This window comes from Lynx canadensis, chromosome A2, assembly GCF_007474595.2.
Source record: "Lynx canadensis isolate LIC74 chromosome A2, mLynCan4.pri.v2, whole genome shotgun sequence".
NCBI lineage: Eukaryota > Metazoa > Chordata > Mammalia > Carnivora > Felidae > Lynx > Lynx canadensis.
This window is the reverse complement of record NC_044304.2, coordinates 79362521-79390472: the sequence shown is the minus strand read 5'-3', so window position 1 is coordinate 79390472 and position 27952 is coordinate 79362521. Positions and strand designations below refer to the sequence as shown.

Sequence of the window (27952 nt, the reverse complement as noted above, 5' to 3'; positions counted from 1 at the left end):
ATGTTTCTTTTCTCTAAACCACTTTGTTGAGAGTTTTTTTATTACCAATTCAATTGTGTTACTAATAATCAGTCTGTTCAGATTTTCTTCCTGATTCAGTTTTAAAAGATTGTGTGTTTCTAAGAATGTATTCATTTTTTTCTAAGTGGTCCAATTTGTTGCCATGTAATTTTTTGTAGTAGTCTCTTGTAATGCTTTATATTTCTGCAGTGTTGGTTGTTACTCCTCCCCTTTCAATTCTGATTTTAATTATTTGTGTCCTCTTTTTTTTCTGGATGAGTCTGCCTAAAGGTTTATCAATTATATCTTTTTGAAGAACCAGCTCTTGGTTTTATTGATATATTTTTTTAATCTCTATTTCATTCATTTCCACTCTGATCATTGCTATTTCCTTCCATCTACTAACTTTGGGCTTCATTTGTTCTTTTTTCTAGTGTCTTTATATGGGAAGTTAGATTGTTATATTTGAGATTTTTTCTTGTTTCTTGAGGTAGGCCTGTATCGTTCTAAACTTCCCCCCTTTGAACTGTTTTCACTTTGTCCAAAAGACTCGGGACTGTTGTGTTTTCATTTTCATTTGTCTCCATTTTTTTAATTTCCTTTTTGATCTCTTCCTTGACCCATTGATTGTTTAGTAGCATCTGTTTTGTCTCCATGTGTTAGTGTTACAGGTTTTTTTCTTGTAATTGATTTCTAGTTTCATACCATTGTGGTTGGAAAATATGCTTGATATGATTTCCATCTACTTAAATTTATTGAGACTTTTTTGTGGCCTAACGTGATCTATTCTGGGCAGTGTTTCATGTGCACTTGAAAAGAATGTGTATTCTGTTGTTTTTGGATGAAATGTTCTGTAAATATCTTAAATCCTGGACAGAATTTTTGTATATGACCAAGGTAGTAGTGTATATCAGCGGGGGTGGTCTACTCAATAAATGGTGTTAGAACAACTGAGTGCAATTGGGAAACAAAAACAAAATTTAACTCACATGTCACACCATACATAGCAATAAATTAGAAATTAAAGAATGAGGCCATGAAAGTTCAATAAAACACTAAAAGAATTTTTATATAATGTCAGAGTAAAAAAGGCCTTCCCAACTATGACTTAAAATCAAAGAGCAATAAAATAAAAAATGGATGTTTTCAAATACATGAAATTCAAAAAACACAGTGGCAAATAAACACCTCAAGCAACATCAAAAATTGAAAAACAAACTGGGGAAAATATTTGTAACTCATATCACAAAGAGCTAAATGTATTTTTTACATAAAAGATCTCATGGAAATCAATAAAGAAAAAAGGAAACAAAAAGAGGTTAGAGTGGAAGAGAGCCAAAGCATAAGAGACTCTTACAAACTGAGAACAAACTGAGGGTTGATGGGGGGGTGGGTGGGGGGGAGGGAGGGGAGGGTCGGTGATGGGTATTGACGAGGGGACCTTTTGGGATGAGCACTGGGTGTTGTATGGAAACCAATTTGACAATAAACTTCATATATTGAAAAAAAAAATCAAGTTAATTTATATTCATTAAAAAGAAAGAAAAAAGGAAACAACGGGAAAACAGGCAAAAGATATGAAAAAAGTCACACACAAAAGAATTACAAGTGGCTTGGCTTAAGTGAAAGTTGTTCAGCTCCACTCATAATAAGAGAAATGGAAATTCAGATTGCACAGAGACATTATGTTTCACCTATCAATTAGCGAAACTTCAAAAGATTGATGACCCATTGTGTTTGTGAGATGATGGAGAGATCAACTTTCATATGTAGCTCATGAAGAGTAATTGGCTCAATTCCAAAAAATGAGATATGGCCTTATCTATAAATTATAAATGCACACATCATTTGACCCAGAAATTGAAGTTCTGAGAATTGATCTTACAGATAGGCTTGAAAGCATACAAAAGGTAAGTACAGGGTTATTCAGTGCACCAAAAATTAGAAATGTCCATCAAATGGAGGCCAGTTGAGTAAATGATGGTATATATATACAATAGAATGCAAAGCAACTGTGGGGGGAAAAGTAAGGTGCAGAATAAAGTATATTTTCTGCTAATATATATTTTTCAAGGGGTTAAAGAATACATGTGTGTGTACATGCACTTGTATTTACTTGGTTATGCTCTGAACATCTCTGAAAGGTTAGACAAGTGAGTAAAACTTGCTGTGATCTCTTTAGCAGGGGGAAAGCAAATGGAAAGGTGGGCATGGAGATTTCATGTTAACCTGTCTAGACTTTTTATGTCTTAGCTCTGTGCTGTATTATAATCTAGTGAAAATTTTCAGTAACTACATCTTAAAAGATAAACATATGTTGGCATAAAATATAAAATTTGCTTCAGTTTTAAAAATAAAGCAGGAGTCTTTTTTTTTTTTTAATTTAGTAGTTGCCTCAACCCCTATGGGCTGTCCAAATACTTCTCAACCTCAGTCCTTTTTGGAATCTTTCAAAACAGACTCATCCTTTACGTGATCATATTTAGAAGTAAGAAATTAGACTGAATGATACCTGGTATTATCACCCAGAATATAATTGCCCAGTGAAAAGAAATTTTTAGAAACTCCTTGGTGAATATTGTTTTCTCAGAATATCTCATAATAATCGTGTTCCTGACAAAAAGAGAATGTGAGGTGATTCTGTGAAAGAAATTCTAAATACAGAAAAATGTTTCTAAAGAAACCATATCTAAGTCCTCTTGTGATGTGATGTGAGGCTTTTCTTATCTTCGGGGGTAGACTATCCACACTGCTGCTCTTCAGGACCAGGATCACCCCCAGAAAGCAGAGTGATGCCTCACGGAGAGGCCCCACCACCACTCTCCAGGCGCTGTGGCCTCAGGAAACATAAGGCTCTACTCTCAGACAAATCTGGGTTTAACTCTAGGCACTACCTCTTCCCAACTAGGTAACCACAAATAAGATACTTAAATCTGTCTGATCCTCCTTTTCCACAGTTATGTAAGAAAGGAATAATAATGCTGCTGGGAAGTACAAACTTTTTCTCCCCCCTTTTAGGTTCTGTCAGTGGGAGCCTATGAATTTAACAAACAAAAGACAGATTAGCAGGAGAAAAGGGATTTAATGTATTAATATTTTTACATGCATGGGAATTCCCAGAAAAGAAGGGAAACTCAAAGAAGTGGTTAGCCTCAGGAGCTTATATACCCTTCTTAGCAAAGGAAGGAAGGTTTTGGCTTCAGGGGATGATAAATTGTAGAGAAGTGACTAGGAAATAGATGAAGGAATTCATGGAAGATAAGGGGTATTTTAGTAAGATTCATTTATGCAGACTCATGCTGGTGCTGGCTCTCCATCTCCAGTGATCTCCTCATCTAGTATGGGAGAGGGGGGAAATATATGCCTTGTTTTCAGGCAGATTTGGGGAAGGCAGAGAACTCTTTCTATATCTGTTGATTCTTAATCCCTCCAGTTTAAAATGATCCTTATATCCAAGGGAAGATTTGGGGATGGCATATCCTGACCTCCTTTGATGCTGATGTGATGTAAGTAAATTATGTACAGCAAAAAGCCCAGTGCCAGGTGTATTTTAAGTGGTCAATAAATTAGTTCTGTTTGCGGGGTGCCTGGGTGGCTCAGTCGGTTAAGTGGCCGACTTCGGCTCAGGTCATGATCTCACGGTCCGTGAGTTCAAGCCCCGCGTCAGGCTCTGTGCTGACAGCTCAGAGCCTGGAGCCTGTTTCAGATTCTGTGTCTCCCTCTCTCTGACCCTCCCCTGTTCATGCTCTGTCTCTCTCTGTCTCAAAAATAAATATACGTTAAAAAAAAATTTTAAAAAATTAGTTCTGTTTGCAAACGTGGGTTTTAAAGAATTTGTTCACTTCCACTTGGGTTGCTAGTTGCGCACCAATTTTCATTTTCTGCAACACACTCTGTGTGCTATTAACATTTTTTAAATTATCATCAACATCATTGTAAGTGAAGAAAAATAGTGTGATATGTGTGTACAATGAGGAATTATGATTCACAGTTTTATTTCTGTGAAATAGAATATAAAAATTGGCAAACAGAGAGAAAAAAAGATCTGAAAACTTTTTGGCTGCATTATCTGGTTTCCATTGGGAAAATAGATTCTAAACTCAATAAGAAAATTGTTTCAACTGGGAAGACTCTACAAGTCTACCTCTAATGTGTATTGTACTAAAACAAATTAAATGGGCAGGCACAAATTGTAGTTGTCCTAATCAAACATAAATATAATTATAAGACACTGTGCTATTGAATGTTTGTATAACCTAAATCATTAGTCCCTAAGTTGATTTTCTGCAAGTGCAATACTCTTAGAATATAGCAATGAGATTTGAATTATCAACTCACTGTTAATAGAAGCTATTTCATTTATTCAAAATTCAGCCAACTTCTATTCAGTACCAGACTCTGTGCTAAGTGCTAGAATACAAAGATGAATAAGCACAGTGCTTCCCCCAAACATTACCCCCAGGAGCTGTTTGCATGAATATCTCAATTCAGTCTGCTGAGCACTTTGGTGCCATTAGGAACAGGCATTCATTATCTTGGAGTCAAAGATCCTATCCTATGCCTAGTGAAGATCCCAGAACAGTCTGGAAGTCTCAGGGAAGCCTTAATTATTTACTTCTTTTCATTCAGCCTAATGAAAACACGAGTCTCTCTATTTTTTACTATCTGTAATATAGTTGTTGAAATGTATGAGTTGTGAACCTGAGTTTTTCAGGAAGAGAGAATTCCTCTGCCTGGACCAGCTCTGGAAAACTTCCTCCTTAGTTCCTAAAGGCTCATGTTTCCTAGCACCCCCAAGTAAAATGGCCTGAACTAGTGGCCTGATAATACCCAGCCTATCAGGGTAGCTCTGGACCTCTGGTAGCTAGATTTGGCTTGAGCTGGGATTCCTGCCTAAGGAAAGTATTCATTCAGCCTCCAAAGAAATGAATTAGGGCTAGAATTATGCATTTGAGTTCTATAGACATCTAGGAAGGGTCCTGAATAACGTGTCAAGTTTGTCCTCCTGTTGTTTAATTGGTTCTTAGTGCCCGTTTGTAGGGTTTTGCCAGCTGAAATACTCACGTAAAAGGTGTCGTACTGTATAAATTAGAAGTGCTTTCAGCTCAGGTAAGAGCACACTCAACCACAGTAACTTAAAGAATTCAGTTTTCTCATGTAAAATTGCTGGGATTTGTTTCAACAGATCTATAAGGCCAGTGTAGAAATCTCCTTGATTCTCTTGGCCTTGTCCTCACAATCATGGATGGCTGCTGCAGTTCCTGCCATCTTTTCTATGTTCCTTTAGGAAGAAGGAAGAAGAAGAAGGGGCAGCATTTGTATCAGGGATGCAAACGTTTCTCAGGGAGCCTACAGCAGGCTTCTACTGACAATTTATTGGACCAGAAAGGATAAGGGAGTTGGGAAGGGGATGAGTCAGCCAACCACAAAAGTCTGTTCTTCACCCCTCTCATGGATGCAGTGGATGATATTGAAATAAATGGATAATTGGCCTCACATGTCTGCTGATTAAAACAAATTGACTCTTATTGGCAGTGATATCTGATTTCTGAGGAAGGCTTCTAATGAACTGTTTGGACAGTGAAACATGTCCTATTTCTGTTAGATATTTAGATGTGTGCCCTCCACTTTTTTTACTGAATAGGCTGGGTCATTTCCATCTGATGGATTAAAGCCTCAATAATTATCCTTGGACCTCTCCTACATAGGAAGCCAGTGGCAGAGACATGAGTCCTGAAGCACATGCTGTTAAAATTCATGGCCTGCTTGTATTCATAAGAGTGAAAGTGACAACTCTTTACTGAGTGATTACCCATGGGCAAGCCCTGTGTTCAGACAGAAGTAAGCCTATCAGGGATGGTCTCTCTGGGCCCTCCAATCAGTCATATTATCTCAATTCAAAGACAAAGCTCTCAGATGATGTCTACCATGGATAGTTGTTGTTTTTTTAAAGAAGTTTATTTATTTTGAGAAAGAGAGTATGAGTGGGGAAGGACAGAAAGACAGGAAGAGAGAGATCCCAAGCAGGCTCTGCATTGTTAGTGCAGAGCCCGACACAGAGCTCCAACTCATGAACTGCGAGATCATGACGTTCGCCAAGATCAAGAGTCAGACATTTAAGTGACTGAGCCACCCAGGTGGCTAACTTGGATAGTTTCTTTCTCCAGACCCTTACCAAGAGGAAAGCTATCCTTAAATCAATGAAGTAGCATTGGTGGCATCACAGAATCCAAGAACTATGGTACTATTCCCATTTGAGGACACAAAAGCTCGTAAAGGTAAGGTGGGCTTCGGTAACTGCCCCAGTGCTCACCCCCAGCTGGAGACCAAGCTTGTGTGATCGAGCCCTGCACCGTTTTATCATATTCTCCTCAGACCGACAACACGGTGCTGTGTGATACAGTAACAGACGTGTCCAGAGTGCTCACTTTGTGCCAGGCACTGAGCTAAGTGCTGGTCACGGATCAGCCCATTTTGTCCTCACTGCAGCTGCCCAGTGAGCACTGGTACTGGTGAGCATGAGTCCCACAAGGCAAACAGATTCTAACGGTAAAGTTGCTTGCTTAGATTCCAGCCAGCTTCTCTGTTAGGTGCCATGCTCTTGACCACAATGTGCTACCAGCTCGCGGAGGAACACGTGCAAATGTTTAATTCTCCTGTATTTGACCTGACTTGTCAACCCTCCAGCCCAAACCCTAGGGACCTCTGTGGATGCATCCTGGCCATCAGTCCTTTAATGTGCCTTCCCTTCAAGTTTTCTTCACTCCTGTACTCCAGTAGGGTGGGTAGGTCAGCTAGCAGAATTCACTTTATTATCGCATTAACTTGAAGAGCAGGGAAAGGCACTGAGATCCATGCTGGGAATGACGAGACACTTGGCAGGCCCCTAAAGAATGCAGTGTCTGGAGGATGCCTTTCTGGGAGAGAGCTAGGCAAGGAACACACAGATCTATCCTAGAAGCTGTAGGGGCACACGGTACAAGCCACCCTGCCTAGGAAAATCCAGGAGCACTTCCTAGAGGAGGTGGCACGGGCCTGTTACCACACTCAACAGCAGAGAAGGGAAGAGGGGACTGGCAAAGGCACAGCATGTGCAAGAGCCCTAAGGACTGAAAGAGCTTAGATGGTCTGTAGGGTGGCAGGGACATGACCTTGCCTGGAGCAAGCCCTCGGCCAGTGCTCACACAGTGATTATGGTGGGCATGGGGACAGGAGACTAGCCCCGAAAAATAGGGGCCAAACCATGATATTTGCTGCATTTGGGTTTTGACCAACTAAAAGCAAACTCTTGTTGAGAGGGCACAAGACTGCCAAAGGCCCTGAGGTCCAGGGAGGAGGATGGATTTGGGTATGACTAGCAGAGAAGTGTGACGTGATGGGGAGACACAGGATGGAGGAAAGTGCCTGTAACATCCCAATAGGAATGTCGGCCTTGTTGGGGGCAGGGGAGGGGGATCCTCTAAGAGACTGTCATAGTGTCACTGTGTGGTAAGTGGTTCACGTGGGCAGTACCTAGGGGCTTGTTAAAAGCTCAGGGGCACCTGGGTGATTCAGTCAGTAAAACATATGAGTCTTGATTTTGACTCAGGTCATGATCTCACGGTTTGTGGGTTTGAGCCCTGTGTTGGGCTCTGTGCTGACAGCATGGAGCCTGCTTGGGATTCTCTCTCTCTGCCCCTCCAGCGCTCGCTCGTTCTCTCTCAAAATAAATAAATAAACGTAAAAAAAAAAAAAAAGAAATGCAGAAGCTAAGCATCCAACTCTTGATCTCAGCTCAGGTCTTGATCTCGAGGTCGTTGAGCTCTGCGCTGGGCATGAAGCCTGCTTAAAACAAGAACAAAAACTTTAAAGAGAGAGAGAGGGAAATGCAGAATCGCAAGCCCCGCCAAAGAGGCTGACACGTCTGCAGTTTTAATTAGATGCTCAGATGACTCACCTGCCTGTTGACGTTTAGCAGCATGGCTCTCGTACGCAGGGGCAAGCGAGAGAACTCTGTGGAGGGTCTGTTGTAAATCCCGTCCAAGCAGTGAGTCCCAGCAGAAGGCTTCACAAGAGGGAAGACCGCAACTAAGCGTGAACACCAACCGTTGCCCAAGGAAGAGCAGAAGGGAGTCTCACATGCTGGATAGGGCCATGTGCCGTGGTCAGGGAATTGGAGGAGTCACGTGTAGGGAGAGGCTGCCACTTGTTCATAAATATGACTGTGCGGCTTCTCCCCGATCTGAGCCATCCTCTGGCACCAGTGCACACATCCCCAGCAGCCTCAGAAGATGCTGGAAATCCACAAGGTGGAGCAGGGAAGAGCCACTTTGGCAGAGAAGACCCCGGGAATAGGATGACAGTGGAAAACCTTGTCCTCAATGTCTCTTCCTCCTGAGCAAACAGCCCCTTGCTAGTTAGTGAGGGCCTGTTAAATGTCTTGAGTTAATGAATGTGGAATATTAGAGAAACATTTCATAGAAGGCTAATGATAACAGTGCGTAGCTACATGTAAGCAAAATTAAATGATTCCATCCAGATTGGTGAATTCCTTGCTGAAAGCATTATTTTTATTACACTTGAGTACTGCTGCTAGAGTTTGTAACCTTCAAAATGCTTTTACAGCCCGAAGAAAGTGAGCATTTTAATGCTACAAGCTGCTGATTACCTTTTCTTGTGTCAACACAAACACACTGTGGGTGTGTAGAAAATCCACACTGTAGAGGGAGGGCTGTCCTTGATGCTGGAGAGATGCAAAAGAATTCAGTGGCAGGAAAAAGGGACACGATTTGTAAAAGCAAAGATGACAATCACTTAGGCGACTCAAATTCCTATGTAGCATCACAATTACAGTGGCACTTCTGATGCATGATCCGTGTTGCCAAAGAGAGTTTGGTTAAAAAAAAAAAATGAGACTCAACGGTGACTTGTTTCCATGAGAGTCTGTCTTCATCTCAAAGGACTTCTAAGACTCTAACTAACTGTCTTCATGTGACAGGGTCACCTCTGAGTAACAGCGGGGTGACGACGCAGCCACCGTAAGAATAAGTCAGACTGCATAACACCGCATGGGGTAGGGAACAAGGGTGAGTTTGAACCAAGCCACTCAGGGAAGTTGGTCAGATCTTTGAATGACTGAGAAACAGGCTACCGTTTAAATGGGCCACACTGAGATGCACTCTCCCTGGTGATGTGCTTTCTCTTCCATGAGCTAAAAAATCAAACCTCCTCAAGCTCCACACTGGTAGAAATGTGAACAAAGACTCGATGGTCTAGGATACTTATTGCCGGTGTGCTGAAATAAAGATTTTAAACCCTTGGCTAGGAGGCTGGAAGGCACCGTGATCTGCATGAACCCAAGGTACAGGAAAGATTGAGGATCTCTGGAGAAGCATGTCTGTGCAACTCCGAGCCCCGGGGCCTTGGCACCTGCTCCAAGGTGCCTCTGTGCCTGGCAGAGGATCAAATGCTCACCGTGGCACATGCCCTCAGCAGTACGGCTTGCAAAGAGAAGGAAAGCAGGGCGCCTGTCATCGTTTTTCACACAGACAGGGCTGAATTAGATAGAAGAGATCCGGCATCGTGATTTTTTCATCGGAGCGTACAAAAGAAACAAAAGCGACTTGAGACAGGTGTTCTGTCTCTAAGCCTGTGTACAGCGATACATTTCTGATTCTACCCTCGGTGCCTCCAGTGTCCAACACCACTTGGGGCTTGCCCACATGTCAGCATGCATTCTAGAATCACTGTGGCTCTTACTATCAGCGAGACCTAGACGAGGTGGTAACCTCTCTGAGCCTCCATTTCCCAATTTGTAAATGGTGATAATACCTCCAGGCTCACAGGTAGTTGAGAGGATTACATGACATCACATATATGGGGTGTCTCACATGGTTTTCTGACCCATAGTAGGTGTTCAGTAAATGCTAGTTACCTTCTCTATGTTTGCCATATGATGTAGAGGTTTGGTGATAAGATTTGGGAAAGGTTGCTGGAGAGAGAGGTCTGAGTTCCTAAGCTTGGCAACTAGGTTCCGGGAGTTGCTTTTAACTGAGAAAGGAAATGTCTGGGGACTGAGTGGCAGACAGTAAACAGCTTGGAGGTGGTGAGTGAAAGGTCACACTAAGGCAGGACCAGAGTTGGGGGTGGTTCAAAGAGAGGAAGCTGGACACTAGTTAAAGGCAGGAAAATCTGATTCGACTCCATAGGCACTGCAGTAGGAAAGAGTCCAATGTAAACTGAGGACTGCCAAGGTGCCCGTAGTTCTGGGGCAGAAGAAGGGAGTGAGCAGGGAGAGAGATCATGGGCTCTGGCAGTGTCTGTCAGGGAAGCAGAAAATTACCAGGTGTGGGTAAAGGTGTAGGTCAGTGCGATAAGGCCATCTGGGTGTGCTTGCTCACTGATGCCAGTCGGAGTTAGGCTCCCAGCATCCCACAGGAACTGGGAGATAGAGGTCTTATCTTCAAGAGTTGCTTGGAACAAACGGTGAATTCTTTTGGCAGCCTTGAATTTTCCCAGGCATGAACATAAGCAGGGGTGGGATCCACCCAGAGACACAGCCTTGGAAACACGCTAGAGTTTGCTCAAGTCTCCTAGTGGGATTGAGGGTAGACAGAATCTTGTGTGCTGAAGTGTCTACACCCCTGATAGACCAAGGCTAACACCTAGTTGAGAAGTGGGCTGATGGGAGCCTGAGTTTGGTCAAAGAGAGAGTCTTTGTCAGAGGAGGCAGGGTCATGAAAACATAAAGATATGTTTTTTTTAATGTTTATTTATTTTGAGAGGGAGGGAGGGAGAGAGAGTGTGATTGGGCAGAGAGAAGGGGGTGGGTGGGGGGAGAGAATCCCAACCAGGTTCTGCGCTGACAGTGCAGAGCCTGACTCGGGCTTGAATTCACGAGCCGTGAGATCATGACCTGAGCCGAAATCAGGAGTCAGACACTTAACCGACTGAGCCACCCAGGTGCCTCAGTGGAGAGATATTTTTTTTTTTAATTTTTTTTTTCAACGTTTATTTATTTTTGGGACAGAGAGAGACAGAGCACGAGCAGGGGAGGGGCAGAGAGAGAGGGAGACACAGAATCGGAAACAGGCTCCAGGCTCTGAGCCATCAGCCCAGAGCCTGACGCGGGGCTCGAACTCACGGACTGCGAGATCGTGACCTGGCTGAAGTCGAACGCTTAACCGACTACACCACCCAGGCGCCCCTGATATTTTTAAGCTGAGTGGAAGGATCCAGCTGAGAGGAAGGATAGAACCAGAAATTGAGGATGGGCTAAACGGCACAAGTGACCAAATACACAGGGTGGAACTAGGAGGCATGAAGGGACCCTTAAGCCTCACAGTGGCAAGGTTCAAACCCAGAGCTGCCAAACTTTCTCTCTTAAAAGGCCAGATAGCAAATACTTTAGGCTTTGCAAGCCATATATGGTCCCTGTAGAAACTCCTCTTTTTAACCCTTTAAAAATGCAAAAATCTGGGGCGCCTGGGTGGCTCAGCCCGTTAAACGTCCTGCCTTTGGTTTGCCTCCAGTCCTGATCTCACAGTTTTGTGAGTTCAAGCCCCATGGCAGCCTTTTCACTGACAGCCAGAGCCTGCTTGGGATTCTCTTTCTCCCTCTTTCTGCCTCTCCCCTGCTCGTGTACACAGTGCTCTCTGTCTCTCTCTCTCAAAATAAATAAACTTAAAAAAAATTTTAATGCAAAAATCATCCTGGCCATACCAAATCAGGCTGCAGGCTGGGTTTCACCAGCTCTCACTTGCTGACCCCTCTTCCAAGCTCTGGTTTGATCCCACGTGTGTGTGGAGGTCACCCTTTCCACACCTCGTATGTACACAGAACACTTTGATGTTCCACTTGCCGGTGGGGCTTTCTCAGACTGTTCACCTGCAAGATTTCATCCCCTCCTCCCCGCCAAGAAAAATAAATTACAACCTCATCTACTAGATGCAGAACTAATTTGCTGCTTGGCATTGCCCCAAATCCTCAGGCCGGATTCATTCCATTAAGCCGCACGCCAGCAGCCTCCATTCAGAGCCAGGTGACATTGTCTCCTTGGAGACAGCACTTTTTTTTGCCCACTACTTAAGCTTGATTGGGAGCAACTTCCTGCATGACAACACTCAACGTTAAAAATATCTTAGGATGGCACCTAAGCTCTGCCCCATTCATTGTGTGCCAAGAAATTCCTGACTTACTTCTAGAAAGAAACCACCAGTAGGCAGTTCCAGGTCCCATTGGATCGCAGCTCCACATGTGATTTAATTAATGGGTTTCTTAGTTGCATTATCTAAGAACAGAGACAGGAAAGCAGATGTGCTGTCTGTCCACGGCATTGTGCTAGTACTTCAGCCCTGTGTCACTGGCAGAAAACCCAAGGGCTGGCCAAAGGAATCTGCTCCTGCCAGCTACTGATGTCTGAGAATGTTATTTGTTTGTTTTAAACATTCTGACATGTTAGGACACCTGGGTGGCTCAGCCGGTTGAGCATCCGACTTCAGCTCATCATCTTGCGGTTTCGGGAGTTCGAGCCCCTCAGAGGGCTCTCTGTTTCCAGCCTGTTAGCACAGAGCCTGCTTCTGATCCTCTGTCTCCTGCTCTCTGCCCCTCCTCCGTTTGTACTGTCCCCAAAATAAATAAGTAAAAATAAATATTCTGACATGGTTCTAGGACTGCAGGGTTTAGGGGACCTCCCTGAATACATGATTTCCCGAATCTCGTGCTCTCTGAAGTACACCTCTCGGAAAACCAGCATGTTCTCGTGGGAGTGTTCCAATTTGGGAATCAGACTTGGAGTTGAATCCCAGATTCAAATACCTCTGTCCCCTTGAGTAAGTTACCTAACTTTTCTGAACCACAGACTTCTCATATGTGAAATGAGGGTAGTCGTGTGTTATCTTGCAGGATTATCATGAGGATTAGACATGATACTTGTAACCTTCCAAGTGAGGCATCCGGCACCCAGAAAACACTCAGTAAATGGTTGTAGTAATAATATTAGGGAGGTCATAGAGTCTCATTTCAGAAAATATAAAAAGAAACCAGGCGCCATTTATGCCCAGTGGTTTGGATATTCATCTGCCTGAAGATGCATGGCTGAGCAGTGTGGCATTTATTTCCCAAGTCTCTTTCAGTTCTAGTTCCATAAACTCCAGATTCCTAATCATGTGTTTCTTTACCCTACCAGCCTCTTTTTCCACCTGAGTATAAGTAGTTTCAGGTGTACAATACAGTGATTCGACAATGCTATTACAGTCCCTTGCTCATGTTCCCTATGCCGCTCCTTTCAGCCCTGAGATATACTCATTCCATGGCTGGAAGTCTGTATCTCCCTCTCCCCTGTACCCATTTTGCCCACCCTCCCATCCGCTCCTCTCTGGCAACCGTCAGTTTGTTCTCTGCATTTGTAGGTCTGAGCCTACCTTTCGTTTGTGTATTTATTCATTTGGTTTTTAGATTCCATGTATAAGCAAGATCATATGGTATTTGTCTTTCTCTGTGTGACTTATTTCACTTAACACAATGCCTTCTCTGGTCCATCCATGTTGTCTCAGATGGCAAAATCTTATCCTTTTTATGGCTGAGTAATATTCCAGTGTGTGTGTGTGTGTGTGTGTGTGTGTGTGTGCGCGCACGCGCATACATGTGTATAGTGTGTGTGTGTGTGTGTGTGTGTGTAAAAAACATTTATCTATTCATCTATGAATAGACATGTAGGTTGCTTCCATATCATAGCTACTGTAAATAATGCTGCAGTAAACACAGGAATGCATATATCTTTTTAGTTGGTGTCTTCATTTTCTTTGGGTAAATAGCCAGTAGTGAAATTACTGGATTGTAGGATATTTCCATTTTTTATTTTTTGAGGAATCTCCATACTGTTTTCCACAGTGGCTGCACCAATTTATATTGCCACCAACCATGCATGAGGGTTCCTTTTTCTCCACATCCTCACTGGCACTTTTTATTTCTGTCTTTTTTAGCCTAGCCATTCTACGTGTGAGGTGAGATCTCATTGTGGTTGTGATTTGCATTTTCATGATGATTCACAATGTGGAGCATCTTTTCATATGTCTGTTGGCATCTTTTCATATGTCTGTATGCCTTCTTTAGAAAAATGTCTATTCCGTCTTCCGCCCATTTTTTAATTGGATTATTTGCTTTTTGGTGTTGAGTTGTATCAGTTCTTTATTTATTTGGATGCTAACCCTGTACAGGTATATCATTTGTAAATATCTTTTCCAATTCAGTTGCCTTTTTGGTTTTTTTAAATTTTTAATGTTTATTTTTGAGACAGAGAGAGACAGAGCATGAACAGGGGAGGGTCTGAGAGAGAGGGAGACACAGAATCTGAAGCAGGCTCCAGGCTCTGAGCTGTCAACACAGACCTCAACGTGGGGCTCGAACCCACGAACCATGAGATCATGACCTGAGCCGAAGTCAGACGCTTAACCGACTGAGCCACCCAGGCACCTCTGCCTTTTTGGTATTTTGATGCTGTCTTTCCATCAGCCCCTTCTTATCATGCATTTATACTCCCATGTACAAGCTAAGCAAACCTTGCACGCGTGCGCGCGCACACACACACACACACACACACGCACACAGGCACACTCCCTTAACACCAAGTATGAACTGTTCTGTCCTACCTATGAGTATTGACACCTGATGCATTCCCTCCCTCAGGAGCTTCCTCTGGTTCTTTCCATCTCTGCCTCCTTGTCTGCTTCCTCCAGCTAATCCAGGAAGCCAACCCTGAGTGATGACAATCCTTCTTCCACTCACTCCGTCTGACTCCATTTCTCCCACACATGCATACAGTGCTTTGTAGCCAGCTTTGGTACAGTACAGTTTTTATGTTTTCTCTGGCTGTATTTCCAGTTGGATGTCTTTTATTTTTTCATTCCATATGTTTGTTCTGTCTCTGACGTTGTCTGTTCCCTGGCCTGGGGTTCTACGTCTTGTTTCTTCTATCTTTTCCTCTCAGTGCCTGGCTGGCATCCTGTGAATGTGTTTGGTGGTTAAAAATTGAGAGAGATGATTGTGTGGGCAGGTATCTGGGTGTGCCTCATGGATAGGTGTGATAGCATATCCAGGAATGATAACTTGGCAATCACAGCAGGAAACAAATATTTTGGCAGGAAATAGAACTTTGGGGCCATGGCCCTTGAGGGCAAAACTGGGGACACCTGGAAGGCCGCAGGCAAAATGAAACATGAAATGGGTTTTATTCTAAAACACAATGCTGCCGGGAGCTAAGGCCGAAACTAGGCGTTCCTTCTGTTGAATTGTTTGTAGCAGGGAATTTTGTTATAGGAAATCAGCAACATGCAAATAGAGATGTTATTTACAGGATACTTTAGCATGGTGCATCTTTTCTGGCAGTGGGATTTAACCTACAGTTGCATTATCTTCCTCCCGCCCCTTCTTATCTTTCTTTGAAAGAGTTCCAGGGACACCCAACCATTCATTGTTAGTTTCCTTGGTTACCAATGACTTTCAGTTTTTCATTTGTGTGTTTCTGGTGTTAAACAAAAATCTCTCTGCTTTTATGCTACATTGACAAAGGTTAGAACTAGTGATTGTGCTTTTATCTCCAGAAAAGCATTGCATTTTGTTTTTTCGATAAAATTACTATACTAACAAAAGAATAGAAAATGACTCATGGAGGTTTTCTTTACTGGAGAGGTTTTATTTCTCTTGTCACAGATTTCAGAATTTTGACATTTGATTTAAAACTCTATATAATCAATCTGGTTGTACAAAAAATAATTTGAGTTTCTCCACCTAAATATAATCAACAAGATTACTGCTCCTATCTTTTTTCTTTTTATTTGAGTCCCTCCAACATCTCTGAATTGGCTAAATGTGTTTTATATGATTCCGGGAGAAAATAGATGAAATGGGCATTAGGGAGTGCATGTGAAAAGCCCTTTCCAAAAAATAAACATATTTTTTGCTTGATTACTAAGTACTGTTGTGTGCAACAATGAGTTCACATAAGCTTAACCCAGTTGGATCCATTAGTCAGATGAGGCCTGGTGGAGACCAAAGAGGAGGTAAAATGAGCTGGAGTGGGTCTGGCTGGGAAGTCAGCATCTGTGAGCAAACCTTGTGGCTGCTTTCAGGGGTAAGACCCTGCTGACTCCTTACAGCCCTGCTTCTCAATTTCCCTCCTTGCTGCCTGGAGCCCAGCGACCAGGTTTCCTGGCAGAGGCTGATCTACAGTCTTGAGTTGGCAATGACATGCATGGGCATCATCCCCCTTCGTGCTTCCTGAAATGGGTGGCCTTTTGGACATTGCTCAGCCCAAGAAGGGGCTGACAAAAGCTACTCCGCTCTCCACACAGCATTCTCCCCAAACTTCTCCAGAACTCCGCGAGCTGAGGGACCATGGACCTGTCAGGCCAAATATCTGCTGATTGTAAGACCATTTGCAAATTAAATTTGCAGTTTCTTTTCTTTTAAGACACCCTGTGGATATTCTAATTCCCCATAGGAGCATCCTTCACATTCAACTGCCCTTTTCAAAAAAGGTCATGGGTGTCTACCACGTTCTTTTGGAACCCATGTTATTTATATTTTCTGAACTTGTGGTTGTCCACAAGTCCACACCTGAGGCAAAAACAAGCCCTGGCCTCACATTTACCTTTTTTTAAAGGTTATGATTAAGAGCTTGGCTGATTGTGATGATTCAGTTTCTCCACATACCCCTTTTCATTTTATCCTTTTTCAATCATGCATAATCTAACAGAGGATAATACATGCTGAGCAGTCTTATGTGCATACTAATTGATGTTATGAATCCCTCTCCAGGTGGCTCTTAGGCATCAGAATATTCCAGCACTAACATGTTTTCCAACTCTGTATTTCTAAAACGAGTAGCTGTTTGTATAACCTCATCTTTAAAGAATTCAGTTTTTTTTCAGTTTATTTATTTTGAGAGAGAGAGAGCACGAGCAGAGGAGGGACAGAGAGAAAGTGAGAGAGAGAATCCAAAGCAGACTCTGTGCTCTCAGCACAGAGCCCAATGTGGGGCTCAAACCCATTAACCATGAGATCATGACTTGAATCATGACCAAGAATCAGACACTTAACCAACTGAGCCACCCAGGCGCCCATCTTTAAAGAATTCAGACTCAGTGCTGCTAAAGAAATTTTATCTTCCAAAGGCATGCCCTGCCTGCTAAGCCTACCTATCAATAGTTTCAACTGTTCTAAGCCATGTGTAGCTGATGACTTTGGAGAAGCAAAGTTTAAGTGTGACTCTACAGGCAGCAAATCGTTGGTTGAAATTCATTCTGAGAATTAAAAATAAGATCTAGGGTTTTTTAAAGAGTCTGTTGGATATACCAGTTTCTCATTTTAATAGTTAGCACTTACATGATGTCCAATGGCTGCAGATATTGAATCCACCTCGCTCTCAGCCCTGCAACAGAGACAGTAATATCCCCACTGTACTGAAGAAATGGACACCTACATTGCTAATTACTTTGCCAGATACATGAAGGTGCCTGTGAGTACAGGTCTGGTTCCAATTCCCACACCCTTTCCAATGCAGTCATCTCTCTCTGTGTGCATTTCATTCCCACCAACCCTTCTGTCTTGCCATCTTCCTTCTCTGGAGCTTCCTTCCTGGCCTCCCATAGATGTCTCCTTCCCCAAGAGAGGTCATGTCTTTAAACTATCTCTCCTCCATTGTTTTAAAATCTTCCACAATCGCATTCAATTTGAACTGCTCTAATGATAGTAAATCCGGAGACTTGACAGTTGAATCATATCCCATTCCATTTGGTTACTAACTTTCCAGTGGAAAACAATTACAGTGATATGTGGGCCCACTTAATTGAGTATTTTCCTTTAGATGCTAGTTCAGTTATTTTCAATGCTAAGCCTTTGGCAGAAAAAAATACAGTCATAATATTAAATCATAAAGTGTTCATTAGAAGAAAATAATATATGATTTCAAGTAAAACTTGAGAGCTTTCAAATTTCTTGCTGCCTTGCAGTTAGAATTGCTTGGTATTTAGTGCTGACTTGGGCAAATAGACATATAGCATTTTATGTACCATTCAATATGTCTATATATATTCTTGCAAGTTCTCAATTTTGACTTCTTTTAAGTATGAAGTGCGTTTCTAGGTAGATCAAAAAGAAAGACTCAGGAATACGTTTTCCCGGTACGTGTACACATACATCTTTCTCTATCCTCTTTCACTCTAGTCCAGCTTTGAAAACACACTGACCTAGTCCTTGACCGACACAGTGAGTCTGTGAAATCAGATTAGTTCACCTCTGAGTTGCTCAGAATCCCTATAGACAGCACCAGTGGCTTAGCACCTGGAGTACTTACTTAAAAATCCTCTGAATCTGCACCCCAGAGTCAAATCCACAATGTCTGGGTTGGGGCCAAGGAATCTGAATTTTTGACAGGTACCCCAGATGGTTCTGATACAGGTGATCCCCAAACCCTACTCTGAGAAAAGCGAAAAAGGAGCTAGCATAGCAAACATTACCTTATTTGATTCTCAAAACAGGCCTGTGAGATCAGAATTTACCAATGGAAAATCTGACGTTCAGAGAGGTCCCACTCCCTGTTCCATCTGGTTCCCTGAACACACCATGTGCCTTTACATGTGACCTTCCTGTGTCTGGAACCCCCTTTGCTTCCTCTCTGCTTGATGAATCCCCTCTTGTACTTCAGGGCCCAGCTCTGGGTAAGCAGAACTCATCATCCTCTCCTTGCTTCTAGAGCCCTTGGCTTGCTCTGATGGTTTGCTATCTGTCACATGGAAGATGACTGGCTCTATACTTGTCTGTGCCCCCACAGACTCAGTTCCTCCATCGCAGACTTCTTCCCGGACACCCAATGCCTTTCCCTGTTCCTAGAATGTGGGAGGTGCCTCTTAAATATGACACCCAGAAAAAAAATACATATATGTGTGTGTATATATATACACACACATACATACATACATGACACCCAGGTTGTAGAGCCAAGATCCAGACCACCATCTTCTGTCAACCACTCAGTGTTCTTTCCTTCTCACCAGAAAATTCCAGACTACTCAGCAGGTCATAAACTTTTAGATGCCTTCCAGAAGTGCTCCATAGTACACAATATAGCCACAGGCTTTTTCTGACCGCTATTTGTGACCTAAATCCACAGTGGTAGAGGAATTCTTAGTAAGATTAAGGGAATGATGTAAGACCTTGAAATAGATGAAAAGGACTATCTTTCAACACAAAAATTGAAATCACCAACCTGGGTACTCTAGTGCAATGTTCTAAATAAACAACTGAACTGACTCCTGGGAGGACTTCACACTGACCTCAAAACTTCAGACGCAAAACCCTGGGGAGGATGCTAGGCCTCTACCATAGAAAACTATCTTGCTTTGGTCTGGCTTAGCCGCAGACACTATTTCTGAGCCCTGTAGCACCAATATTAGAGAGAAAGGGTTACTTAGAAGTGATCCCCTGGTATGCAGTGCTGGCCCACTTCCCTCACCCCAGAGAAGGACCTCATAATCTCTTTCTAATCATTATGTGATATTTCAAATTGATTCCTTTCTGGCCCTCAAGTTGCTCACAACTATACTTCTTATTTAGTTGAACCTGCTACACACACATGATCAGTGTACCGTCTGCTTGGTCAACATAACCATCCTTGCCCCGCCCAGACTGAGATCCAATCAACTGTGGCTTGGACAAAACATGGATTTTTTTTTCTTTCAGTCAGTGTGGGGGAGAATGTTAGTCATAGCATGCTGCCTATTTGTACTATGTCAGGTTGTCTATTTCTGTCAACTAGGTACAAATTTAGCAAAAGGTACATGATTTGCATGTCACAGTGGGTTAGAAAGTTGCTATATAAACAACCCAACGTGAACTTCCTAGTCACCTTCTGTTGCATATGGAGGTGGAAAGAAATAGATTACTCTCTAGTCAATGTCAATTAAATCATCCTTGAAGACTTTCATCTTTGCCTTGAAGGTTATATTAATAGTCATACTTGCATAGCTCTTTCCTTCTTCAAAACTTCCACATTTGGCCTCACAACAGCCCTTTGGGCATCAATATTCATCTCATCTTGCATAACACACAGAAGTCAAATGGTTTTCCCAAAGTCACAAACTCCATTGTACATCATTGTGTCTGGTCTTCTTTTCATTACACTAGAGAACTTCCCCTAAAACTAGATGCCACACATCTTCATATTATACCTACAAATGTAAACTCATGGGGGCCTGGGTGGCTCAGTTGGTTGAGCATCAGACTCTTGATTTCACTGAGGTCATGATTCCAGGGTTGTGGGATCAAGCCCTGCATTGGGCTCCCTGACAAGCGTGGAGGCTGCTTAAGATTTTCTCTCCCTCTGCCCCCTCTGTCACTCACACTCTCTCTCTCTAAAATAAAAATAGGGGTGTCTGGGTGACTCAGTCAGTTAAGCATCCGACTCTTGATTTCAGCTCAGGTCATGATCTCATGCAAATTTGAGCCCCTCATCGGGCTCTGTGCTGACAGTGTGGAGCCTGCTTGAGATTCTTTCTCTCCTCTCTGCCCCTCCTCCTCTCTCTCTCTCTCTCTCTCTCTCTCTCTCTCTGTCGTTCTCTTTCTCTCAAATATAAAACAAAATAAAATAAAAGTAACCTCAGATGGGCTTAAATCTTAAAACTGGTGCTACTGCTGGCTGGCAGTGTGGTCACGGAGACATCACATTTCCATTGGTAGTACAACTAACTTTCTTCAAGAGATGAATGCTTCCATATTGAGGTCACGTGAGCACTGATATCAGGCAGGCTTAGGAATGGTGCAGATGGTCCATGAAGTTGCTGGACTCAGAGCATAGTGAGCTTAATTATGATGGTGTTGGGGCACCTGGGTGGCTCAGTCAGTTGAGCATCTGACTCTTGATTTCAGCTTATATCACGATCTGTCAGGTGTGAGATTGAGCCCCGCATTTGGGTGTGGAGCCTGCTTAAGATTCTCTCTCTCCCTCTTCATCTGCCTCTCCCTCCCTGCTCATGTTTTCACTCTCTCTCTCAAAAAAAAAAAAAAAAGATGATGTTGAAGGAAATTCAGGGCAGTTGAGTATGTAGATATAAACTACACAACAGAAAGCTTGGTCTCCTGAAGTGTCACTCTGCTGATTGAGGAGTGGGAAGGCGGCTGTCCTACCCATTTCACCCAGGAACCCTCTTCCCTGGAGTTTTTTTCCCCAAATAGTTACAACATGCATGGACATATAATACTAACTGAGCTGGGCCATTTTAGACCACCATTTGAAAAAGCAGGCCAATGGGGCGCCTGGGTGGCGCAGTCGGTTAAGTGTCCGACTTCAGCCAGGTCATGATCTCGCGGTTCGTGAGTTCGAGCCCCGTGTCAGGCTCTGGGCTGATGGCTCAGAGCCTGGAGCCTGTTTCCGATTCTGTGTCTCCCTCTCTCTCTGCCCCTCCCCCGTTCATGCTCTGTCTCTCTCTGTCCCAAAAAAAATAAATAAACATTGAAAAAAAAATTTTTTTTAAAAAATGAAAAAGCAGGCCACCTAAACTGCCCTTCTCTGAACTATCGGCAAGTAAATCAGGAAGTGAAAATGCCTATGCCGACTCGTGTTTTAGTTTACTTGGTGAAAGGAGAAAAGGATATTTTTATGCTATGTTGGGATGGAGACCAGGAGAAGTATTGGTAAATCCAAACTGTGTTTTTTTGCTCATAATATATAGGCATCAGGACATAGCTGGTGATATTTTAGATATTTTATTGCTTAGTTTTGGTGATATGTTTGAACTGAACCATCATATAGATAAGTATTCTAGCAGAAGTATGTTATTACTTGGCATTTGCCTTCACTGCTCCAGGAATTTTTCATAAATTATCTCATTTAATCTTCTAAAAGACCCAATGATGTAGGTACTGTTATTTCCATTTTGCAGATGAAAACAGAGCATGGTGGCCTTTAATGGCTTGCCCAAGGTACACAGCTAATAAATGGCAGTGGCTGAATTCAGATTCAGTTAGGTTAGCTCTGGAGCCAACTCTCTCTCTAACTGTGTGGCCCATGGGATGTGGTAGGCAATACTCAGCTCCCAGAGCAACGAGGATGCTTTACAGGAACTTAATGAATGCTTGTTGGATAAATGATACAAACAAATGAGTAATATTCATCCAGCTTGCAAAGAAAAATAAGGCATATTTGGGGTACTTCCTGTTGATGGAATCTAACTTCCCAAATATTGAATCAAGATAATTTAATAAAAGCAAAGCTCTGTATGATTACCATTAGGTCATCAATTTTTAAATTTTTTTCTTTTTTTTTTAACATTTATTAATTTTTGAGAGACAGAGAGAGACAGAGCATGAGTGAGGGAGGGGCAGAGAGAGAGGGAGACACAGAATCTGAAGCAGGCTCCAGGCTCCGAGCTGTCAGCACAGAGCCTGACATAGGGCTCGAACTCACAAACTGTGAGATCATGACCTGCACTGAAGTTGGACGCTTAACTGATTGAGCCACTGAGGCGCCCCTAGGTCATCAATTTTTAAAATTTTATTTATTTTTGAGAGAGAGAGAGAGAGAGAGAGAGAGAAGCGGAGCTCACTCAAAGCAGAGTTTGTGCTCACCTGAAATGGGGCCCGAGCTCACCTGAAGAAGGGCTCAAGCTTACCCAGTGTGGGCTTGAATTCACAAACTGAGTTCATGACCTGAGCCAAAGTCAGATTCTTTGGCTCTAGTGTCTGAGCCACCTAGGCACCCAATTGTTTTAAATTTTAAATACAAATGTGTGATTTACCAGAAACACTCTTTAGACATTTTAAACTGATTCTCTCGCAGTTATCTCAAATAAGTCATGCCCATCAGTATTTAAAAATACTTTGGTTGCTTGGCCAGCTCAGTTGGTGGAGAATATGACTCTAGATCTCAGGGTCATGAGTTCGAGCCCCATGTTGCACATGGAGCCTACTTAAAATAAAAATAAAAACAATAAGAAGACTTTCCCTTTCACCTTGGTTTAGGTCTCAATTCCTCATGTAGCCTCTCTTCTCAAATCCAACCATGTTTGACTCTGAAAAACTGTTTATTGGAATGCCTATTCTTCCTATGTTAACTTCAGTGTATAATATAAAATAATAACCTTGATCACAAACCCAAGAACTTACAGGTTTTCTTGTTCAACCTCTTGAGTTTATAGTCATTCTTGTTTACAGTGCTTGTGAATGTGAATCTGAAATGCTTTACGGATTTTAATTTTTTTATTTGTATTTTTAAGATTTTATTTTTTGAGCATTCTCTATACCCAACGTGGAGCTCCAACTCACAACCCCAAGATCAAGAGTCACATGCTCCACTGAAGGAGGCAGCCCAGTGGCTGGATTTTTAAAACATTATTTTAACTGCATGCTACAAGACCATCTCATAAAGAGAATCTGTGTGGATTTCTCCTTTTTTCTCAACATCTTTGGGTGGCCCGTGTTAGCATTCCCATCTAGAAAGATTTGAACTAGTATCTGGAGGGCTTTTGCTAAAGAACACCATGCATCAGTTCTGGCTGGAACTCCCCATCTGCAGAAGAAGCCAAGGTTCATTCATCCTTCACTGAACATAGAGCCAGGCTGCTGATTACAAAGGAACCATGGCTACACCATCTAGCTGGAGAATTCATATACAACATGCAGAGCTATAGTCCTTTACCCTACGACCAGCCTTACTGTCATGGGGAAACCAAGGAGAGTTTGCACATATGCCAAAATTTCCCAGGTGTTAGGAGAATAAGTTTGGGAAACTCCATATTTTATGCTGAAAGAGAACAGCCAAGAAAACTAAAAGAGCTGGGACTTCAATGGCATATTACAAAGACAAATTTATACTTATATTTTTTATCACAGAAGCCAATGAAGGATCCTCATCAAGAACCTAGACTCTTTCCATAATCTGTCTCCAATATCCCCTATGGCAAAAGTCAGTAAACTTTTTTCTTTAAAGGGTCAGATAGTAAATATTTTAGGCTTTGTGGGCCATGCTGTCACTTGGAGTTCCTCAGCTCTGTAGTTGTAGCAGAGAAAGCAGCCATAGACAACTAAACATAGCTGTGTTCCAATAAAACTTTATTTATAAAAACAAGTGGCAGGCTAAATTTGATCCACGGGCTGTATTTTGCTGACCCTTGCCTTTAAGTCTCAGAATCTTCTCAGAAAGGTGAGTCACCTTGCCCTGGAAGTGTCACACATCACTTCCATGGGTGAGAACTAGTCTCCTGGCTTCATCTAGATGCAAGGGTGCCTGGGAAAATGTAGTTCCTGTCTGGGAAGACACTTTTCTCTACATCATGGAAGAGAAACATGAATCCTTCACAGACATTTAGCCATCTCAGGCATAGGCATATCACACATGCAACTATTATACAACTACTCAGGCATACACATATCACACAACAACTATTCTGCTGGTCCTATAAAAGGAATGCATGTTGAATTTCAGATTTCTTAAAAGCAATACTATTCATAGAAATGAATTTTAGCATGTAATCACTAATTTACTGGTTATGAATTTCTTGGCCCAGTCTGCTCTTATAAAACTAGTTTTTAAAAGAGGTAACTCATTCTGTATTAGAAATAATAGATTGTATTTTTATTGAAACACTGTTTTCTGCAAACATAGCATCTAATGGAAAGTGGTCATTTGTGTATCTATTATTACACGTTGGCTTTTCTGTATTGGTTTCATCAGAATAATCAGCATGTGGGTCCATCCATGAAGACATTGAATTGTTTCCATAGTTGAAGTGCTTTCTTCAGAAGGTGAGGAAAATAATGGTTCAGGGATTAAAAAGCCAGCAGTACATTCAGTGAAAAAAATACAACCATAAAAATTTTTTTTAATTTTAAGATAAAATTCCAGGAATTTCTTTCTTTTTTTTCTTAATGTTTATTTTTGAGACAGAGGGAGAGAGAGACAGAGTGTGAGCAGGGGAGCAGCAGAGAGAGAGAGAGAGAGAGACAGGCTCACAGAATTTGAAACAGGCTCCAGGCTCCAAGCCCTCAGCACAGAGCCTGACATGGGGCTCCAACGCACCAGTGGTGAGATCATGACCTGAGCCAAAGTCAGACGCTTAACCACTGAGCCACCCAGGAGCCCCAGGATTTTCTAAACTGTAGTTTCCATGGTAACTTTCACTCTTGTATGTCCATAAACTGTTTTGTGTAGCTACAAAGATATTCTATCAAGACTACCTTGTGTCCAAGGTAGCAAGAGCCACAATTATAGACACCACAGTTCACATGTATCCCTTTTTCATAACTTGTCTGATAGAAAATGTGATATTTTTCAGCTAAGCTTTACATATGTTTTATCCCTGTTCAAAAGTGAGTTATTTCAGATGCATGAGGAAAGAATGACCTATCTCTGATGGACTTGTGGATAAGGAAAGAATTGATCCTCTGCTTTGTTTTCGACTTTTTCCAGTGCCTAGATTGACAGGTGTCTTCATAATCTCCTAACTATCAGAAAAGACTAACTCAGTGTGAGTAGTGAGTTCTCCTGCTGCTCATCAGTTCTGTCCCCCTCTTTAAGTTTTCCCTCTGGGTACAAAGCTACAAACCACCAACTCATTGCAGGTATACCTTGATTTACCTTTATAAATACTATGTAAAATATTCTATTACAATTTCTAAGTAATTTTTGGTGAAACCTTTTTAAACACGAAAATTCCCAATGCAAATATCCCCTCCTACAATTGTCCATTTGTGTGTGTGTGTAGGGGGGAGTCCTTAACTGGCTTGCACAGCACTGGTACAAATGAGCACATAAAGGTGTTTTATGTGGCTATGCTCACATCCTTGTAATCACAAATCACTTTCATGCTCCCTGCCTGTATTAAGCATCACAGGCTATGGGCCATTGCTGTCACTTTATAGATTTGACTTTTCAAGGCTCACAACCCAAGCACCTGCGTTCATCCTCCTGGGTGCCTATGCCTGTAATTTAAATTAGCTGCCCCAGCAGGATCAATGTCATCTGGGTGATGAACTTGTGGTCAGCTTAGCCAATCTTCCTGTGAAGCCTTGTATTGGATCAAATACCAGAATAACTAATGTTAGTTATTCCTTTAGTGTACAACATTGAATTTGTCAAAATAGCTAAGAGTAAGTAGTAACTAAGGTTAACACCCAATTATATGTGCAATTTACAACTTAGAGGAGTAATTAAATACAAGGAAAAATTATGAACTTTCCACTATCTGGTTATATAGTGATACTGAATTTTGCTTCAACACTAACAGTTATGTGAACTTGAACAAATTCTTTTAAATTTAACTTCTTTCAGTCTTCATTTCCTCATCTGTTAAAAAGGCATTAATAGTCCCCATCTATTTAGGACCCTCTACATGCTAAGCACTGAAGTAGTTGTTTTACATCTAATATTTAATTTATTAGTAATAACAACAAGCAGTGTCTTCTTATATCCATTTTATAATTTGTTAGAAATTGATGTGTGGGTTTCTTTTTTCTCTATCAACGTCCCGGTTTCTTTTGAAAGAATTATACCTTTTGACTACTACTTTTATAGATGTTGATGACGGGACTAAGGAGCTGTCGATACAAACCAGTGGAAGAGTGTTTTATTTTTTCCTTTCTAAATTTCCAAGTACATCCTTTGTTGTTATTGCCAGTATAGCAATAGTTATGATGCAAACCTCCTGAGGGGGGGGGACACCTAGGTCAAACATGCAGCCAGCAGGCACAGGAATAGCCAAACTGGTGGGTCATTGGGTTGGTGTTCTCTGGCTGTATCCCTTCTGACTCACCAGTCCCACGTTAACAAGATGCTAAACGTTTTTAATATCGTCCCATGATAAATGATCTGGGCTTACAGAGCCTCTCCCTCCTATTTGCACTAACCATCGCGTCTGCTAAGTTCATGTTTCCCCTTCTGGACTGAGGACTTCTGGAGGTCAGAGTCCATGTCCTCATTTATCTTTGCGTGGTTGGCATGGTGAATGTGACTGGTACATGTTTGGATGAATGAATGAGTGACTACAAAGTAAATGATATGAAACCAACACTCAAATGAAATCTGCAAGGTCGATGGCTACAAAGTGGCAGCACCAGCTGTGTCTCTTCTCCCCGCCTCTTACACAGTTGAGGAGGGAGTTGCCATCCTAAGACCATGGATGTGTCTAGCACTTAGTAGGAACTCAAAATGTTTGTTTCTTTCCCTTCTCCAGCGAAGTATTGTTCAGTGTCTCAGTCCTTCACCCTTATTTTGGATTCACAACTTAATCTAGTCTTGGCTTTTGTGCTTTCACAAAAAGTACACCCTTTCAGTTCATCCTGAACCCTCAAAGAGTTCCTGGTTTTTTTCTTCATCTTTCTTCCTCCTCCGCCATTTTGGTTGATTCCTGGAGTAGATTTATATTCTGCCCTCCTCTTTAGAGCAAACAAACCCTCAGGATCCCTGCATCTTTTTCTCTCCCCAATCAGTAAGGGAAAATATATGGTCATTTCTGTGCGTGACTCTCTCCAGGCCGTTCTTTATTTCTAATCTGGGTGAAATAATTCTCCTGCTTTCATTTAACCTTAAATTTATCCTTGGTAGCTATTGCTCACTTACTGATTGATTTTCATTTACGTACAAATCCATTATGACATCAAGCAGACCCCCTGCAAGTTCACAGCTTGCCCTCTATACATACTTTGAAAAGTCTGGGAATTACCTGGAATCCAAACTAAATTAGAATTTAATTTTTTAAAACACTTGAGCAAAATATAAAAAGTTTATACATAGATTCAAGGCAACTTAGCCACATAAGTATAAAGTTTTGGAGAAACACTAAATTAGCATTATTTTGTTGGTCTGCCTTAAGAAGTTCTAAAATAGGATATTAAGTATAAAATTATTTGCTTTTTATCTATGCTACATGTTCTTACCTAACACTTTTGGAGGGTCACTGGTTTTATGTAATCTTCTGATTAAAAT

At 42.0% G+C, this 27952-nt stretch overlaps 1 protein-coding gene and 1 long non-coding RNA gene across 2 annotated transcripts in view; one reads left to right on the top strand and one right to left on the bottom strand.

Annotated features, from left to right (window-relative positions):
• Positions 1 to 27952, top strand: part of LHFPL3 (LHFPL tetraspan subfamily member 3) — a 588527-nt gene that overhangs the window by 322575 nt on the left and 238000 nt on the right. The window lies entirely within an intron of this gene.
• LOC115508806 lies at positions 89 to 20392 on the bottom strand. The gene is made up of 3 exons (XR_003967123.1): positions 20379 to 20392; positions 2818 to 2821; positions 89 to 225 (listed from the first exon to the last, which is right to left on the bottom strand). It is a non-coding gene; the product is annotated as an uncharacterized LOC115508806 (long non-coding RNA).